Below are 21920 nucleotides of genomic sequence, written 5' to 3' on the forward strand. Positions count from 1 at the left end.
TTAGCACCTGTCTCTTTCAAAAGGTTGAAATCAGGGTGAGCTAAAGGCTGAAATGCACTTTAAAGAAACACAAAGTAAATCTGGAAAACTCGGTTTCCATTCTGGCTATCACTGTTCATGGAAAAAAGATTCCGTCTTAATTTCTGGACCCAGTATCCATACAATCCCACAAAATCTGATCCACAATTCCATTTAAATGAATTGTAATTGTAAAATAGGCTAAAAGACTCCCTTTCACAGAGACCTAAAGCCTAGGTCAGCAGAGTTTTGAATCTAAGCCATCCACAATACCCGGCAATAAGGAAAGCATAAACACTACCCTCTCATAAAAAAAATGCAACACTGTGAGCGTTGAGGGCAGAATCTGGACGACTTGTTTGCACTCAACTTTTCCTACTGTTTATCCAGACCCCACTGCACAGTTGACAGTCTAGTCTAACACTGAGTGTTGATAATGTCAATGCTAGTGATCTGGTCAGGGCCTCAAATGAAATCACATTTTGTGGTCGCATACACATATTTAGCAGATGTTATTGTGGGTGTAGTGAAAAGCTTGTGTTCCTAGCTCCAACATTGCAGTAATATCTAACAATGCACAATACATATGAATCTAAAAAAGTAAACAAATGGAATTAAGAAATATTAGGATGACCAATGTCGGAGTCAGGAGTACGTGTGTGTATATATGTATATATACAGTACCAGTCAAAAGTTTGGACACACCTACTCATTCAAGGGTTTTTATTTTTACTATTTTTGTAGAATAATAGTGAAGACATCAAAACTATGAAATAACACATATAGAATCATCTAGTAAACAAAAAAGTGTAAAACAAATAAAAAAAGATTTTATATTTTAGATATTTCAAAGTAGTGTCATGACGTGGCCCTTTTTGGGTATAGCTAGTGGCTTCCCTCTCTCTCTCTCTCCTACACCCAGGTTCTGTTATCTCAGGTCGTAAATTCCTGGAGGAGACTCTCTCCCCCTGGCCGTGCAGAAAGAGACACATGGAGAGAACAAAGGATTTCACATGGTGAACTCCTAAATCTAAATCCTAAATCATACAAAATGTCCACTTGTGAGAAGGTGGGAATGGTCCGTGGACACTTAAGGGACGGGTATGACAAGTGTGTTTCATTTGGTGACCTCAGAGATGACAGGAAACACACATGACTATACCTCTGAATATGTACATTTCTCAATTATGGGGTTTAATTCTTGTTTAAAATGAATGAGTAAAGATGAAACTATTTGTGAAATGATATAATATGATGTTAAACCTTTAATGTGAAAGAATTGTATCCCTTTAAAGTCATTGGCCCGCCCCCGTGAGCACAGACATGATCTGGTGTCATGGAACAGCCCTTTTCTACTATTACGAATACAACCCGCTCCTGAGGAAATCCTCCTCAGACCATGTGTACCTCGATGGACACTAAGGGGAAACCTCAGTATAAGCTAAGGTTGTAATGGTTGTCAAATTCCTAACCATACCACGTGGAGCATTGGCTACACGGCTGGAAATGGTTAAACTCTGAGACTATCCATCCCTACCGAATAAGAACAAATCATAGATAATAATTACTAGTCTGCAGCTAGAAATTATGTCAGTCTGGGATGCGAAGACCAATAACCGCCGAAAAATCTATTCTATGAGAACATTTCTGAATGGTAGTCTGAAGTGTTCATTCTAACCACCTAAGACTTCAAGGAAGCAGAGAGAGAGGCGCTTTGATGATCGGACTCTCCGCACACTGACAATTCCAACAGAGATCACAACGACACACTGGGCGTAAATATATATTGATTGCAAATATTCCCGAATGAGTGAGCGTTCATGTGCAAAGGATAAGCATTTCAATTAATATACAGTTGAAGTCAGAAAATTACATACACCTTAGCCAAATACATTTAAACTCAGTTTTTCACAATTCCTTTCATCACATTCCCAGTGGGTCAGAAGTTTAGATACACTCAATTAGTATTTGGTAGCATTGCCTTTAAATTGTTGAACTTGGGTCAAACGTTTTGGGTAGCATTCCACAAGCTTCCCACAATAGGTTGGGTGAATTTTGGCCCATTCCTCCTGACAGAGCTCGTGTAACTGAATTAGGTTTGTAGGCCTACTTGCTCGTACACACTTCTTCAGTTCTGCCCACATATTTTCTATAGGATTGAGGTCAGGGCTTTGTGATGGCCACTCCAATACCTTGACTTTGTTGTCCTTAAGCCATTTTGCCACAACTTTGGAAGTATGCTGTCCATTTGGAAGACCCATTTGCGACCACGCTTTAACTTCCTGACTGATGTCTTGAGATGTTGAATCAATATAGCCACATCATTTTACTTCCTCATGATGCCATCTATTTTGTGAAGTGCACCAGTCCCTCCTGCAGCAAAGAACCCCCACAACATGATGCTGCCAACCCCGTGCTTCACGGTTGGGATGGTGTTCTTCGGCTTGCAAGCCTCCCCCCTTTTCCTCCAAACATAACGATGGTCATTATGGCCAAACAAGTTATATTTTTGTTTCATCAGACCAGAGGACATTTCTCCAAAAAGTACAATCTTTGTCCCCATTGTGCAGTTGCAAACCGTAGACTGGCTTTTTTATGGCGGTTTTGGAGCAGTGGCTTCTTCCTTGCTTTTGCGTGCGGCCTTTCAGGTTATGTCGATATAGGACTTGTTTTACTGTGGATATAGATACTTTTGTACCTGTTTCCTCCAGCATCTTCACAAGGTTCGTTCCTGTTGTTCTGGGATTGATTTGCACTTTTCGCACCAAAGTACATTCATCTCTAGGAGACAGAACACGTCTCCTTCCTGAGTGGTATGATGTCAAGCAAGAGGCACTGAGTTTGAAGGTAGGCCTTGAAATACATCCACAGGTACACCTCCAATTGACACAAATGATGTCAATTAGCCTATCAGAAGCTTCTAAAGCCATGACATAATTTTCTGGAATTTTCCAAGCTGTTTAAAGGCACAGTAAACTTAGTGGATGTAAACTTCTGACCCACTGGAATTGTGATACAGTGAATTATAAGTGAAATAATCTGTCTGTAAACAATTGTTGGAAAAATTTCTTGTGTCATGTACAAAGTAGATGTCCTATCTGACTTGCCAAAACTATAGTTTGTTAACAAGAAATTTGTAGAGTGGTTGAAAAACGAGTTTTAATGACTCCAATATAAGTGTATGTAAACTTCTGACTTCAACTGTATCTACAGTACTAAATCCATGTGTATGTATAGTGCGTATGTTATCGTTTGTGTGTGTATGTGTGTGTGTGTTTGTGTGTGTGTATGCATGTGTCTGTGCCAATGTTTTTGTTGCTTCACAGTCCCCGCTGTTCCATAAGGTGTTTTTTATCTGTTTTTTAAATCTAATTTTACTGCTTGCGTCAGTTACTTGATGTGGAATAGAGTTCCATGTAGTCATGGCTCTATGTAGTACTGTGTGCCTCCCATAGTTGTTCTGGACTTGAGGACTGTGAAGAGACCTCTTGTGGCATGTCTTATGGGGTATGCATGGGTGTCTGAGCTGTGTGCCAGTAATTTAGACAGACAGCTCAGTGCATTCAACATGTCAATACCTCTCATAAATAAAAGTAGTGATGAAGTCATCGCTTTATTATATACAGACTTCTCCCCATCTTAGCTACTACTGCATCAATATGTTTTGACCATGACAGTTTACAATGTAGGGTTACTCTAAACAGTTTAGTAATCTCAACTTGCTCAATTTCCAACTTATTTATTACAAGATGTATTTGAGGTTTAGGGTTTAATGAGTGTTTTGTTCCAAATACAATGCTTTTAGTTTTAGAAATATTTAGTGCTAACTTATTCCTTGCCACCCACTCAACCCAAACTAACTGCAGCTCTTTGTTGAGTGTTGCAGTCATTTCAGTCACTGTAGTAACTGATGTGTATAGTGTTGAGTCATCCACATACATAGACACTTTGGCTTTACTCAAAGTCAGTGGCATGTCATTAGTAAAAATTGAAAAAAGCAAGGGGCTTAAACAGCTACCCTGGGGAATTCCTGATTCTAACTGGATTATATTTGAGAGGCTTCCATTAAAGAACACCCTCTGTATTCTGTTTGACAAGTAACTCTTTATCCACATTATAGCAGGGGGTGTAATATACCTCAAGAATACGTAATATAGAATAGCATATAATAGTATTATGGAATAGCATACAGTGCACTCTGAAAGTATTCAAACCGCTTGACTCTTTCCACAATTTTATTCTAAAATTCATTTTTTTGAAATCCTTCATCAGCCTACACACAATACCCCATAATGAAAAAGTGAAAACAGGTTTAGACATTTTTGCTAATTTATTACAATAAAAAACTGAAATTTCACATTTACATAAGTTTTCAGAGCCTTTACTCAGTACTTTATTGAAGCACCTGTGGCAGCGATTACAGCCTCGAGTCTTCTTGGGTATGAAGCTACAGGCTTGGCACACCTGTATTTGGGGAGTTTTTCCCATTCTTCTCTGTAGATCCTCTCAAGCTCTGTCAGGATGGATAGGGAGTGTCGCTGCACAGCTATTTTCAGGTCTCTCCAGAGATGTTTGATCGGGTTCAAGTCAGGGCTCTGGCTGGACCACTCAAGGACATTACCCCAAAAGACTCCAAGCTGTAATCACTGCCAAAGGTGCTTCAACAAGGTACTGAGTAAAGGTTTTGAATACTTACGTAAATGTGATATTTCCGTTTTTTATTTTTAATGCATTTGCATACATTTCTAAAAACAAGTTTTTGCTTTGTCATTATGGGGTATTGTGTGTAGGTTGATGAGGGAAAAAACGATTTAATACATTTTAGTATAAAGCTGTAACGTAACAAAAAATTGAATTAAGGGTTAAGGGGTCTCAATACTTTCCGAATGCACTGTACATAGTCAGCAGCCTCTAAGGTGCAAGGTTGAGTACCGGGTGGAAGCCAGTGAGTAACAGTGAGTAAAGTTCAGGGCAGGGTACTGGGCGGAGGCCGGTTAGTGGTGAGTTTTTAACAGTCTGATGGCCTTGAGATAGAGGCTGTTTTTCATTTTGATCTAAACAGGATCTAGGAATTTACTCTACTGAACTATAATATGGGTAACAGAAAAGAATGCTTTGTGATTCATGCTTTTTGCTATACATGCCATCTCACAGAAGTCTAATTTGTTATTGTCCGGTACTAGTGATCAGTACAGTATTCAACTACAATACATACTCAACTACAATGTGTTCTGAGGCCTCCAGTCAAAGCAGACAAAGTTTACATAGTCTAGACAAGGCCAAACCCTTCCAACTGTCTATCCTACTCATCTACTACCTATCTACTACCTATCCACTTCATATAAAAATACTGAGAAAAAGGCTTATAAGCTGCTAGATGGCTGTGCTCTCCATTCATGTGCTGAAGTCTTTTCAGGGTCACTCGAAAGCCACTTCTGTGCCGAGAAGTGTCTCTGCCGAGAAGTGTCTCTGCCGAGGCAGCTAAGCTGACCAACATGTCATCACTATGGCTTTCACTCTGCCTAGCTGCACAAAGAAAAACATGGAGCACACTCATTTCCATATTGCACAGGTCATTATGAGCCAGAAACACAACAAGCTAAATATAGAGATAAAACAGTGTGGGCTAGAAAAAAACACAATTATTGCCTTCATTCACAAACCAGTTTCCAAACATGTCTCTGATTCATTCTGCCATGAAACCCATTTTTAGGTGAAAACTGATGTTTAGGGCGCTACAACTTTTGGCTCATACTTTATCTTCATAACCACTTTATTGACATAATCAGATTGCTCAAATTAGCTTTCAATTTGAGATAAGTGCACCGTATTGTGGAGAGCAAAAAGTGATCTTTCATGTTTTTCAGGATGAGTCAAACACACCTATTTTCCAGTGGCAATTGACTAGACTATAACTGACTAAATAGACCCAGCAAAAAACTATAAATAAACAAAAATTATTTTTCATTTAATTTTATTAAAAAGAGACTAAATTGTCTCTGTGACTAAAATCTGACCATTAAATGGACTGGACAAGAATCTTTGGGGAGATTGAGAGCTTTACCGTGATAAGCACAATTAATATTAGCAGCACAGATGCACCGTACAGTTCTGTTCAGCAGAGGGAAGGACCCGACACACACAGCCTAGCCTTCATCAGCTGGTGAACTATGGGGGAGCAAGCAATGAGTGTGGGCAGACAGGCTCCGTTTCGGCTCTGCCTCTGATTATACACATCGTGCATGCAACTCTCTTGCTTCCCCATAGCTATCCAGACACCACCAGCCGTCTAGTAAGATACCATTTGCCTGCTTAAGAAACACAAGCTGCTTTACAAAATAGAAAACCATTGAAGATGCTCTATGCAGAAATCGCTCCAACATTTCCTTGTTGATAAAATTCTAATAGTTTGCCTAATTTCAGTTTATGTGACAAAACAAGCAGTTATTGTACCACCTAATCCGCTGTGGAATATATTTACCACAAGCAAAAATATTGTCTATTCAACTGTTTGAAGCTGGTGTACAAAATCGAAAGTTAAAGACGCAAAAACGAAACTTCTGAACGGGAAGCATAAAAATTGCACACACAGATCTACTGCTTCGTAGACTTGCTTTCAACATGAATGAAAGATCAATAACTCACATTTCTATGGGAATCTGATCTGGTCACCCAAAAAGTTACATACAGTAATGTAGCTTCAAGTTTAATAGTAAAACAACAGTCTAGCTATGTTTTCCTCTCCTTTTTGAATTTGTAATCTCGCTCAACCCTCCCACTTTCCCCATTGCATTTTGTAGCCAGGTTCTGTAGCCAACGTACTAGCCAAGTCTCCATCTTTCCTCAGAGAAAATGTCTTCAATCTAACTATTACCATAAATAAAGTTATTACCCATAATACCAGCACTACATTTTTTTTTTATCGTGCATTGACCGGTCGCATTTTACATTCATAAAGCATATCGCGGGCCGTACTAAAACTAGGCTACTTGCGGACCGGCCCATTAGGCTACACCTTTTTCAGTCATGTTAGCTCATTAGCTAGCTATAGCTAACAACCTGGGGCTCGTTCAGCAGGATGCAACATTTTGGAACGTTCAGATAGACATATGTTATGTAGAACAAACATGCCTTTCTGACATGTTGAATAAGGAATAATGTCGGCTCTATTCATGGAATTTCTAAAATTAAAGGCCATTTAGTTGACTAAAATGGCAGACATTTTCAAAACGGTAACACTATTGTGGAATTCATTAGGACCATTTCCCATTTTTACAGTCTTTGGTATGATTCCGATGTGGATCGGACTCCCCACCTTCCAATCTCAGGGCAGACACACCACAATGCCACTGAGTTGGTTCTATACTAAACTGTGACATGGCCTTTAATTTGTTCCAATTACAGGATTAGAAGTTCTCATACCTTTGTTCATGAAACAGGTTGAAAGTAAAACATTCTGTCTGCTAGGCACAGTTCTAACTGAAACACAGCTTGAGAGGATTTTCCACAGCAATGGTGAACTATTCCAACCTAATAGCTGCTATATTCCCCCAGTCACAGCTGTAGTTAGTCCGAATTTGCTCCTTATATGGGCATTGCAAAGTAGCTTTAGTAGCCATTTGTTTACATGCTCATGTAACTGGTAGGATGTGAACCCCCCCAGTCTCCTGCTCCATAACCAAACGTCTTAACAATAAGACCCCAAAAATATTCTGTCTTTGGCCGAGGGTGGTTTAAGTCGCAGGCAGAGCTACCTCATCAATAGAACATTTAAACTCCCCTCCGCTACACTCATCCCAGAAATGTTACATTTCACTCTGTACTAATTTGAATATACTGTGTGTTATTGTTAAACCATTTGGTTTTCAGGAGATTCATGGCAAGAAGTACTGTATATGGCAGAAATATATTACATTTAAAAATCAAACAGTTATAGGAATGACTTTTTGTAGATTAAAGGTTTGCAAAATAGTGGCTCAGGTTGCAGCATTTTAGTAAAATAGCTGATAAGGCTCTCAAGGGACAATCTGTGGTGGCTCCACATATCGGCCTCTGTGCAAAATATGGTGTATTATTCTGAAAATATGCCTTCTGAACTGCAAATTATAACACCGTCTGTGGCCATTTCATAACATGACTGCCAAGGCCCCCATGGGCCAAATCTCTGGGGGCTCCATATCTAAATCTTTTCAGGGTCCATAAATCTACCTAATGGTCAAATTTGGAGCCTTTATCTTAAACAATACATCTGAATACTAAAATATAGTAGCTGTGTTCGAATACCCGTACTCATATACTGTATACCAAATACTTAATGAGTATACACCACATACTATCATTTTAGTATAATGTAAACAAACAGTATCCTTTCAGTTGAGTGTACTAGTGCTTCGCCTGTTTACCGGAAGTAGATGATGTTGCTATGCAACTTCTTGCTAGCTTGTTAGCATAGCTAACAAATTCCCAGCTAGACATCTTACAACAACAATGTCCATTGAGAACACACAACGAATATACCACTTGGCTATGCTAAGAATGATGTGAATAATCAAGTCAATAAACATTGGGTAGTTAGTTAGATAGCATATACAGTAGTTACAATACTGGCAAGTTTGATATATTAATAGCCAACTAACGTTAGGTAGCTAGCTAAAATACCGGTACATACTAGCAACTGCTGTAATGATATGCTATGTAGCCAGCGTAGCTAACAATTGTCAGCCAACGCAACATGTAACGTAACTTATTTGAAGTCATTACTTTATTATATTGCTCAACATTTATTTTACATTTGTCATAATTAGTTAAAGCAATGAATTTGTATCCTCTCTCATTGGACTTCGGCTGCATATTTTCCACCATATTCTTCAATCTGAAAATGGTGTGAAGTCATTTTCTGAGGAATTGCATTATCGGCCCTAAAAGCACCGCAATAGTGTCCACTGCTTGTTTACTTCGTATTTTGGTGAATGTAGTACGACATCCGGGATCTTTTGGCATACTAACTATATCCATACTACGACCAACAAGCATACCACATACTCAATATACATCACAAATAGTACAGTTAGTGCAGTTAGTATGAGTATTTGAACACAGCTCTAGTTACTGTCGGCGGCCATTTTGAAAAATTGCGGCCACACCCCCTCTGGGGCCAAATCTGGGGTGGCTCCATATCTAAATCTTTTCAGGCTTCATACATCTACGATTTGGTGCTTTTCACAAATAAATATGATTGTTTCAGATTTTTGGAGCTAAGCGGCCCACTGGGCTCTATTACACTAAATGGCCATGATCTGTGCAATACAGGGCCAAGCGCCCACATGCTGCTTGTCTCCCACAAATCATGCTGCAAGGTCAATGTAACGTGGGGTTCACACATTAACACTACACCAGCAGCTATCCAAACATGATCTTACTGTATAGAACCTATAACTCTAGGAGGGAGCCCCATGCTTAATCAGGCCTCTTGGCTACAATGAGTTCTGAGGTGTACTCTGCTGGCACAACAGAAAATAAAAACAAGAAAAGTTTCAGGTAGAAATATAGGGTCTAGAATGGACATTGCTGTTTTCCATATTAAATGTCTTCTCTGCATTCTATTTCTCAACATTACCCTTAAACTGTGCCCACTAAGAACACCTGAAGTCTGTTCCCTGTGAATGAGCCAATCGAAGGGGCACACTGGCCAAAAGGCCTCTCCAACCATCTGGCAGGATATGATATACAGTATGTGCTGCAGATGAAGTATCAATTAAAGTTAAAAGAGGACAGGCGCCAGGCATGCAGGCAGGCGAGTTTCACACAGATGGTCCCTGTTAGCCTGTCTGATACCTAGCAGATGTGTGTCCTAATATTGTTAAATAACTAAATATAGTTTCAAAGAGTTCCAAAACATTGATGGAACAACTAATTTGCCACACATGGATCTAGACATTAACCATTCGGATGAGTAATGGCATCAGTTGTAGTGAATCATGAAGTCATGAAACTTGGAGAAAATGTTCACTCCAAAATAAATTATCCTTGGGGACAAACTCTTTCATATGTGCCTTAAAAATGGCTCCAACCCCCCCCCCCCCCAAATGTCTGTGCTGCAGCGTGGAAAAAAAACTAAGACTTTGTTGGAGAGCACAGAGGAGCAATAAAGTATAGCTAGGTTGATTTACAAAGCAACTCCTTCAAAAATATTTTCCTAATGCTGCTCTGCCAGTGTTTAATGATAAGAGCTTCTCCAAAAGCCTGGCTGTGGGAGTACAACTGTGTAGGGAGTACAGTTTCGGGAGTGAAATGGAAAAGATTAAGCACTTACAAAAACATACTCATGACTAACTTCACTGACTTCACTTTTGAAATAAAGCATTACGTTTTTTCTTTGTGCCTCTGCTGAAATACATTTTCAACAATATCATGCTTTTTAAATCATAGAAATGGTCACATCAAACAGTCCTGGTGCAGTAGCGCATAACACAACTATTTATGACTATTTTCAATGTAACTCAATTCTGCATTCACTTGGGGGAAGGAATAAAATGTATTTTCTGACCATATCCCTCTGCATGTCATAAAACACTGTGATGAAGGCAGAGCTGAATTCCAGTGTCTACACTTGGACAGCCATGGATGTGAGGGTAAAGATTAATGATGTACACCTGGTTTCCCCGACTCTAGATTTCATATGGAAGGACCAAACTCCCCCAGGTTTCTCAGTCCATCTGGCTGGTAGTGTGGAAAACGCTCTTTCTTCACACTTTCCACTATCCCATTCGTTACAGAGGGTGTGGTTTGGAGCTGGAGCTGAAAACATCTCTACACTCAACCGCCACCGATCAGTGGTGTTGAATCGCCAATGTGGGGACACAATCTATTCCAGTAAGCCTGACGTTTCTATGTCAAGCCAGTTCTATCAGTCTGGAATACAGTATATTTATTTATACTAACAGCTATTGGGGGACACTTATGTTACGCTAAATGGACAAATGCAAAAATAATATGCATATTAAAAGAAGCAAACAATGAACAAGTGACTCTGGGACACTTTGACATGAGCTTCTTGGAGAACACATTTAATTCAGTGCTGCTATTTTGATATGCCTGTTTACACAGGGCTCCAATAAAGCCTTAAATGAACACTACATTGGAATTATGTCAAACACTTCTCAAATACACCACACGTCCGTGGAGGAGAGCGTGACTGCCCAACTTTGTGGAATGCAGTCCCTTATATGTTCACAACTCTGGTCTGATAAATGATCTGCACTTGGACTTCATCTTGATGGTGGTATTTCAAGGTTTTTCCAAAGTGAACAACAACAAAAAATAAATTTGAAACAAGCACTCAATGTCGAGTTGAAGAGATTATGAGTTTTAGCAGTTCTGGACTGGTTCCGACTGACATTTTGGTGTACAAAGCAATCTGTGAACGTTGTAGGGTCCTGAGCCTTATAGTGCCAGAAAGATCCATCTGGCTGCTCTCCACTACTACTCTCTCAGCGGAGCAGACTTGAAGTGTCAGGTTTTAGACCACACATTTGCATAGGGAGTGCCATATTTTCTGGCCTATCCAGACAAATAATTGTTTTGCTCTTCCTGTGAGTGATGGAGCCCAGCTTGGGAGACAGCATATGAAAGGTGTCAGTCTAGCAAATCCTGGGATATTCACATCTGGTTCTAGAGCTCTCAACATGAAAAAATACTCAAGTTAACTTTCCCATGGTCACAGATGGACAAAGCTTCAGCTTAAAGCTGAAGTTCTAACGAGTCTGCACACATTTGAAATGTGTCTCTGCGCCACTCAGTGTGCGTTTGGAAGAAAAATATCTGTCAGTTATATGAAATGGTGCCGATATTGTACTGTCACTAAGTATGATCATATTTATTTTACAGCTATAAGAAAGGTGAAACCTTACAGTAAATCGTTTATAATTGGAATGTTACTATATTTAGAAAGCATTTCAGTCATTTCAAGACCAATTGCTCCACTTTTGATGAATAGAAAAAAAATCTAATGATTTTTTAATTTTCATAATATTTGTACTATAAACTTGAGCTTGTGTACTCAAAAGTGACTACACCCCTAATTTAAATATATATTTTTAAATACCAGAAAGGTGAATTCCAGACTTTTCTAAAACTATTCAACATTACCAGTTATTGCAGTTATTGTTTATGGCCAGCTCATGAACAATAATTATAATTTGTTTGGGTATGTCTATTTAGGCAGAAATCTACATTTTGCCCTATCATTAAAGGGCAACTCCACCACTTTTCAACCTCATTTTCATTATATCTAGCACAACACCAATGTCAACATATGTGAAAATGGCGAATTTCAAAGTTTTGTAGAAAAAATATATAAAGTTAAAAAGTTCTACCCAATGAGATTTGCGGTGATGTGGAGAACAAGAAAATACCTTCCCTTGGTCTGTAAAGATTGAAAATCACAGTTTTTACTTTTAATTCTACCCTGTGATGTCTCAAAAAATGTTATGACCTTATCTTTTTAACTATAACTATGTTTCCACATATGCAGACACTGGTTTGGTGCAGAAGGTGATGAATATGAGGTTGAAAAGTGACGGAATTGCCCTTTAAGCACTCCTCATTTGCCCCACTGTAACTGCAGCTCACCTCTAAACCTTCCACTCTTCAACCACTCTAAGTGTAGGTATCACTCTGCATTCAAACACATGGTGTCTGATATTTATGAGAGATAAAAACGTGTCAGACAAAACCTATTATTATGCAAGATGTGCTTGCATGCTCACATGTTATAATGAGGCAACCTACCATGGCCAGTTTCAGGCAAACACAAGTTCAAACTTATCACTTACCCTGAGCTGAAATAGCTGTATTCCACAGCCTTTGGTAAAAACAAAAATCTGCAAAAGGACAAAGGCCTTTAGGTCATTATCCTCCTGGTATTTCCTCTCTGTGCAGCTGGCTTGTCCAGCTCCCCTGAAGGAAGGCGGATGAGCGTGGTGGAGATGGGGCTGATAGACCGCAGAGGAGTCTTGGTTATCGGCACACACTGAAACTCAGCACTTCAGAAACAGACTGACACCCTCCCGATCACTCTGCAGAGGAACTGTGGCACTGACTCTAAGGTTGAGATGGAACAAACACCCAACCTCCTGGAGCACTGCCACTCTTTTCCTCCTCCCACTTTCTCCAAAGAGGGAAAAAATGAAAAGATTGAGGAGGGGTAGGGGAGAAAAAAAGTCTTAAACAAGAACCAGATGCACAGCCCTGTTTGATCTAGATGTGATGTCACAAACCTAGAGCAGGATTCTCCCCTCCTTCCCTTCCTCCAACACTGCAGGGCCCTTTTGGTCAACCTGGCAACCTGGAGATCTGGATATTTGTTTCAAAAGGAAAAAACAACAACACAAAAACAGCATCATTAAGTTATCACTGTACTCTTTTGTTTTTGCTCTTGATGTCAACGTTGAGTCAAGTTTGCAAGCAGTTTAAGTAACTGGCATGTGGTGGTAATGTGACGCACCCCTGTCGATTCCCTCTCATTTAGCCATGGAATGACAAGGCTCTTTGAAACTTGGGACAGAGGTTTACCTCTGGGTCTCGGTTCAGCTGGTTCTCTCTCTGTAACAGAGAGAGGGTGAGAGGGATAGCGAGAGAGAAGAAGAGAGAATAAACAGGCCCCGTGCTGTGAAAATCATTCCAGGGTCATTGACTGTGCACAACATCTCAGAATGTGGATGGATGATTGGTTGGTCTGCCAAGACCTTGGTTTGGAGCCCCCACAAACGAGATGATTACACTTGCTTAGTGTCAAGATGTTCTTCAGGAAATGTGCAAGACAGTGTTGAGCACTAATAAAATAGTTTGGCACCTGATGGAAATGCAATACTGCTGCTAGTGAAAGTCTGCTAAAACAACCACACAATGCCATGGACCTAATTTAAATAAAGTCATATACTGGTGCAAAAGTCCCTGATAATGCTTTGTAAAGTTTTTGTTGCAACTTCTTGAAACGACAGTGCAGAACCTCAAGGGCCCCATTTTGACAAATTTAAAAAAGACCGCAATACTCCCAATACTATTTTATAATTTATTCCAACCTCTAATTCTGGGAAGTTTATGCAGGCTGCCAATAATTCATGCAAGGTAAAAGTGCATATACAAAATACATGATATAATGTAACTGCTTTAATTTCATTCTGAACTTGCATTATGAGAATTTAAGTTATTCTATGATATCACCCTAACAGCCCAAAAATGTACGAAATGTTAAAATCTAAGCCAATGAGAAGAATGGCTACAGAAAAAAAGCCTAAAAGAGTAGCTGTAAGTAGAGGCCGCAGCATGTTTCTGAATATGAGAAAACCCAGGCTTTCTCCCAGTTGTCACTGCACTGTTAAATTAACATTTGTTCTTCACATTCGTTTAAACATTGCTGCAAATTTCTACAAGCGATAAGCTAAGAAAAATAAGAAATTCCCTACTCCAGCAGGCAAAGTCAGGCACATATCGTGGTGTAACTTTCTGGTTGTTAACTGGTTTTCTGGTTGAGAGGACGTCACCAAATTACCAAGCCGATAAAGATGTAATTTTCTGCTTGCTAAAAAGACATTTACAAAACGTAGATTTACAATCAGTATAAAACCTGACCATGACGTCATGAGATCATTACAATCTGTTTTGCCTGCTAGGACCATCCTAACCGCCTGGAAACCTTCATAGTCTGTCTACTCTAGAGTGCTCCATGATGTGTCTGGGTCCATGTGCTGTGCTGCAGCCAGCCTGTAAGGTTTTACTAGCACCCCCCAATATGTCCTGCATTGCGTTACACTGTTATGATGGTGCTAGGCAACAGCTTCCCAGAAATGTTGTCGTATCCCACTGAGTTACAAGCTGTGTTAAATTCAGACACAACATGCATATTTGTGTGCTATCCAGCTAGCTAAAATGAAAATGTTACAATAATGAGGGGTGGCTACATTTAAAAAAAAATATTTCAACTGTTTTGTTGATTATAAATTGTTAGAGTGTAGTTCAATGTATTAACTGTCCGTGCCTTTCCATGTATGCTGTAAAATAGGCCTAGTTGAAAGTCGGTGTTTAATGAAATTCTTCCTGGTTCATCATCTATCACAGCCAATGGTGTCACCATATATTGCATTACCGACAACCAACCCCCCATATTAAGATAGAAAATACTAATGTGAAGTTCGACTGTGGCCTAATTGGTGCCCCATGTCCCTCTACATAAAGACCAAAAGGTCTCGGATCAAAAGGAAACATGTCTTACATATTTTCCCCTTCACGGTTCCGATGTGGCAAGCGCTAATGATTGTTGCACACTATTAATGTCTCCCTCACAACTTTAAGCAACTGACCAACATGTCAAGGCAGAGCTCAGCTGACATCTGTGCTAAGAATCTCATTCAACGCATGCCACCTAAATGACTTCATTTGGGTGGATAAAAGCATTCTGAGGGTATTCTCATGGTGCTTTTCAGCTCGTTACGTTCTTTAATGAGAGTCAGCTTTCAGATGTAATACTAACAAGCAGGTAGCTGACACAATGCAGACTATGGGACTGATTATTTTCAACTCCACATAGGACGAGGATGCCATTTTCTTTAGCATCCAGAGGATTCTCATCCTGATGATTCTATGGGTGTGGTTCAAATGGTGTTTTATTTTCTATTCATAAGCAACAGCATACTGTCTCTGTCGTAACCAAAGTATTCACGCTACTCTTCCTGGTGGTGCCTCTCCTTGCCTTCCCCCATAAACACATTATCAAAAGGAAGAAACAGTTCAATGACCACCTTTTGGCTTTCAACAGGAAATGTATGTGTCAGTTCTCCAACATGTGTATTGCCCCGTTGGATTGTAAACAAATAAAAAGGTGGACATGGGGGTGTCTCAGCGCGCTCACAGCATGTCTGAAATATCTTGGCTGCTGGAGAAAGTATTAAGTACAGCAGTTATGATGGACAGAAGGCTCTGCAAATTGACACATTTAAAGTGTCCAACTTGGTTCCATCCTTTGTCTTCAAAGCTCTGTTTTTTATCTCATGCTGTGCTTATCATAATGTGTTAACTTCTGATCGTAAAGAACAAGTCTTTATAAGCCAGTGGAAAAAATGAATACTCTGATAAATTAGGCTATCCAATACACCACTCAGCTACAGTGCCCTCTGTAATTGTCTTCTTTTGGCTCTATACTTCAAATGTTTGGATTTGAAATCAAACAATGAATATGAGGTAAAAGTGCAAACTCTCAGCTTTAATTTTAGGGTATTTTCATTCATATCGGGTGAACTGTTTAGAAATTACATCACTTTGTATACATAGTCCCCCAATTGTAGGGGAGCAAAGGTATTGGTACAAATTCTGTTATGTGTATTTTATTTTATTAGGATCTCTTTTAGTCCTCATTTGGACTAATCATCCAAGAGTCCTTAAACATTAAAATACAATTTATAATATGATCACATTTTCACATATAACACACATTTACAAACAGACATAACACACTGACATATTGACCAGATAAATACTCTTGAAGTCTGAAAATATAGATCGATTCCTTCATCTATCATAGCCCCACACAACCTTCCAATTTATTATATTTAAATGGTTCTAAACCATTGTTTGGATGTATATATTGAAAGGTTTCTTGTTTTCTCAGGTAAATTATTCTGTTTCTTTATTGCTCTAATGTCACGCCCTGGCCATAGAGAGGGTTTTATTCTCTATTTTGGTTAGGCCAGGGTGTGACTAGGGTGGGCATTCTATGTCCTTTTTTCTATGTTTTTGTATTTCTTTGTTTTGGTCTGGTATGGCTCTCAATCAGGGACAGCTGTACATCATTGTCGCTGATTGGGAGCCATACTTAGGCAGCCTGTTTTCCTTTGGGTTTTTGTGGGTAGTTATTTCTGATTAGTGTTTTGCACCTGATGGAACTGTTGGTCATTTTATCTAAAGTGTTCTCAGTAAATACATTTCATGATAAGCACTAACCACGCTGCATTTTGTTTTTTACATAGATGAGTTGTTTGAGACGACCATGATGAGCAGTTGTCCAGCTGCACCCCTAGTAGTTTGGTTTCTGCCACTTACTCAATTCTGCTCCAATATCCAATGATGGGCGGGGCACGAAATACAAACTCCTCTAAAATCCGAAAACTTCCACTTTTCAAACATATGACTATTTTACAGCTATTTAAAGACAAGACTCTCCTTTATCTAACCACGCTGTCCGATTTCAAAAAGGCTTTACAGCGAAAGCAAAACATTAGATTATGTCAGCAGAGTACCCAGCCAGAAATAATCAGACACCCATTTTTCAAGCTAGCATATAATGTCACATAAACCCAAACCACAGCTAAATGCAGCACTAACCTTTGATGATCTTCATCAGATGACACTCCTAGGACATTATCTTATACAACACATGCATGTTTTGTTCAATCAAGTTCATATTTATATCAAAAACCAGCTTTTTACATTAGCATGTGACGTTCAGAACTAGCATACCCACCGCAAACATCCGGTGAATTTACTAAATTACTCACGATAAACGTTCACAAAAAACATAACAATTATTTCAAGAATTATAGATACAGAACTCCTTTATGCAATCGCTATGTCCGATTTTAAAATAGCTTTTCCGCAAAAGCACATTTTGCAATATTCTGAGTAGATAGCCCAGCCATCACGGGCTAGCTATTTTGACACCCACCAAGTTTGGCCCTCACCAAACTCCGATTTACTATTAGAAAAATTTGATTACCTTTGCTGTTCTTCATCAGAATGCACTCCCAGGACTTCTACTTCAATAACAAATGTTGGTTTGGTTCAAAATAATCCATCGTTATGTTCAAATATCCTCTGTTTTGTTCGTGCGTTCAAGACACTATCCGAAGGGTGACGCGCCCGATGCGTTTCGTGACAAAAAAATTCAAAATATTCCATTACCATACTTCGAAGCATGTCAACCGCTGTTTAAAATCAATTTTTATGCCATTTTTCTCATAAAAAAGCGATAATTTTCTGACCGGGAAACCCTGTTTTCGTTCAAAGACGAAAAAATAAAAACATGGTGTCGCCTCGTGCACGCGCCTCAGTCTCATTGTTCTCTGATCGACCACTATCCAAATGCGCTACTGTTTTTCAGCCAGGGGCTCCAAAGGCATCATTCACCGTTTTGCCTCCTTCTGAGAGCCTATGGGAGCTGTAGGAAGTGTCACATTACAGCTGAGATCCTCAGTTTTCAATAAAGAGAGTGTAGAAGCCCAAGAAATGGTCAGAGAGGGCACTTCCTGTAAAGAATCTTCTCAGGTTTTTGCCTGCCATATGAGTTTTGTTAAACTCACAGACACCATTCAAACATTTTTAGAAACTTTAGGGTGTTTTCTATCCAAAGACAATAATTATATGCATATTCTAGTTTCTGGGCAGTAGTAATAACCAGATTAAATCGGGTACGTTTTTTATCCGGCCGTGCAAATACTGCCCCTACCCTAGAGAGGTTAAAATCCCCAGTGAAGTTCTTTCAGGGCCGACGAGGGATCTGCTTGGGGGGGGGATATACACAGCTATCACTATAATCGAAGAGAATTCTCTTGGAAAATAATGCGGTCGGCATTTGATTGTAAGGAATTCTAAGTCGGGGGAATAAAAGGACTTGAGTTCCTGTATGTTGTTGTGATTACACCCCTGCCCTTCTTACCAGAGAGATGTTTCTTTCTGTCGGCGCGATGCGTAAAGAAACCGGGTGGCTGTACAGACTCTGACAACATATCCCGAGTGAGCCATGTTTCCGTGAAACAGAGAATGTCACAATCTCTGATGTCTCTCTGGAAGGCAACTTGTGCCCTAATTTCGTCCACCTTGTGATCTAGAGATTGGACATTGGCAAGTAATATGCTAGGAAGCGGTGGATGGTGTGCTCGCCTTCTGACTCTGACCAGTAGGTCGTTCCGTCTGCCTCTCCTGCTGCGACTGCGTTGTTTTGGGTTGGCCTCTGAGATAAGATCCCATGTCCAGGGTAGAGGTCCGAACAAAGGATCTGCTTGGGGTAAGACGTATTCCTGGTCGTAATGTTGATAAGTTGACATCGCTTTTATATCCAGTAGTTCTTCCCGTCTGTATGTAATAACTTTTGAGATTTTCTGTGCTAACAATGTAAGAAATAATACATAAAAAAAAAAATAACTGCATAGTTTTCTAAGGACCTGAAGCGAGGCGACCATCTCTGTCGGCCCCATCTTGGTAATCTGGTGTCCTTTGTGAATTTAAGTATGCTCCCTCTAATTATCTCCCTTTCCCTCTCTCCCTCCCCTCCCAGAGGACCTGAGCCCTGCCTGAGGACTACCTGACCTGATGACTCCTGGCTGTCCCCAGTCCACCTGCTCGTGCTGCTGCTCCAGTTTCAACTGTTCTGCCTGCAACCCTGACCTGTTCACTGGACATGCTACTTTGTCCCGGACCTGCTGTTTTCAACTCTCTCTCTATACCGTACATGCTGTCTTGAGCTCTGAATGCTCACCTATGAAAAGCCAGCTGGTATTTACTCCTGAGGTACTGACCTGTTGCACCCTCTACAACCACTGTGATTATTATTTGAGCCTGCTGGTCATCTATGAATGTTTGAACATCTTGAAGAACAATCTGGCCTTAATGGCCATGTACTCTTATAATCTCTACTCGGCACAGCCAGAAGAGGACTGGCCACCCCTCAGAGCCTGGTCCCTGTCTAGATTTCTTCCTTAGGTTCCCACCTTTCTAGGGAGTTTTCATAGCCACCGTGCTTCTACATCTGCATTGCTTGCTGTTTGGGGTTTTAGGCTGGGTTTCTGTATAGCACTTTGTGACCTCTGCTTTATAAATACATTTGATTTAAATTAATTGTGAATAACGATGAGTGAGAAAGTTACAGAAGCACAAATATCACACCCCCCAAAAATGCTGACATTCCCAGTTATTGTAATGGTGAGAGGTTAGCATGTCTTGGGGGTATGATATGAAATGCTAACATTCCCAGGGGGTATGATATAAAATGCTAATCTTCCCTGTTATTGTAATGGTGACAGGTTAGCATGTCTTGGGGGTATGATATAAAATGCTAACCTCCCCTGTTATTGTAATGGTGAGAGGTTAGCATGTCTTGGGGGTATGATATAAAATGCTAACATTCCCAGTTATTGTAATGGTGAGAGTTTAGAATGTTTTGGGGGTATGATATAAAATGCTAACCTCCCCTGTTATTGTAATGGTGAGAGGTTAGCATGTCTTGGGGGTATGATATAAAATGCTAACCTCCCCTGTTATTGTAATGGTGAGAGGTTAGCATGTCTTGGGGGTATGATATAAAATGCTAACCTCCCCTGTTATTGTAATGGTGAGAGGTTAGAATGTCTTGGGGGTATGATATAAAATGCTAACCTCCCCTGTTATTGTAATGGTGAGAGGTTAGCATGTCTTGGGGGTATGATATTTGTATCTTTACTTTTCACAATTTATTCAGGATTATCTGTAATCATAGTATCATCCACATTAATGTAGAAGTGTTTAGAAACATGTTATATTCTTATTTAAAAAAAGTGACATTATTTACCATTAATTTCTATTGGGCACAAAATAATCTTGAACAACCAAAACAAAGAGCAAATTAATTCAACAAATGTGTAGAATCACAAGCTTGATGTAGTCATTGCATGCTATGAACATGGGACCAAATGCTTAACTTTTTACTACTTTAATACATATAAGCGAATTTTTCCCAATACTTTTGCTCCACTAAAAGGGGGGACTATGTACAAAAAGTGCTGTAATTTCTAGACTGTTCTCCCGATAAGGATGAAAATACCCTCAAATCAAATTTAACCTCATAGTCATTGTTTGATTTCAAATTCAAACTTCTGAAGTATAGAGCCAAAAGAAGAAAAAATGCTTCACTGTCCCAATAATTATGGAGGGCACTGCATTTAGATGAAGTGGGCCTAAATTTCCGGTTCTGTTTCTCTCTTGTTTATCTCATGCTGGGCTTATCATAATGTGTTATATTTTGTAATCCTAAAGAACAAATCTCTATAAACCAGAGTAAAAAGTGAATGTACTCTTCTACACTGTATTAGCCTATCCACATCACTCAGCTATTTAGATGAAGTGTGCCTACTTTTCAGCTGCCGTGCAAGGTTTTTACCTCAGATTTAATAGTTGTTATTACTAAACATGCATCCTTTGCTTTGTGGTCTCTCTAATACCACCGTTTCTCCACAACAAGCAACACTGCCATACTCACATCAGGTCATACAAATCTGAGAGGGCTAGTGAATTAAAGGTGGTTCTGCCACCACATCACACCAATGTATGTGATGTCACAGGCAATTATGGCCTTTTATTCGATTGATGTGTGTTGATTTTGTGCCTTCTTGCAGTGTCGACTTGAAACTTTTTGTTCACAGTCAGCTGGCCCAGCTGCAGCCTTTCGGGAATCAACAAAAATGACCCTTAAATAGCTTGGACTGTTTTCTCTTCTGTGGATCTTGGGGCAAATTTACGATTTTCCCATGAGCTTCCTTAACTTTGGCCTTGCCTGAGACCTTGTTGAGCCATAGACTCTTAGAAAAAAGGTGGTATCTGCAACCTGAAAGGGTTCTTCAGCTGTCTCCATAGCATAATCTTTTCTTTGCAGGTAGAACATTTTTGGGTTCCATGTAGAACGCTTTTTACAGAGGGTTGAACCAAAAAGGGTTCTATATTGTAACATAAAGGGTTCTACCTGGAACCAAAAAGGATTCTCCTATGGGGAAAGCCGAAGAACCCCATTGGAACCCCTTTTTTTCTGAGAGTGTAGGGTCTGCGATTCTATAAGCAACAAAGCCACCTCCCCACCATTTATTTTGATATACAGCTAAGGGATG

This window comes from Salmo trutta, chromosome 20 (assembly GCF_901001165.1).
Source record: "Salmo trutta chromosome 20, fSalTru1.1, whole genome shotgun sequence".
Lineage (NCBI taxonomy): Eukaryota > Metazoa > Chordata > Actinopteri > Salmoniformes > Salmonidae > Salmo > Salmo trutta.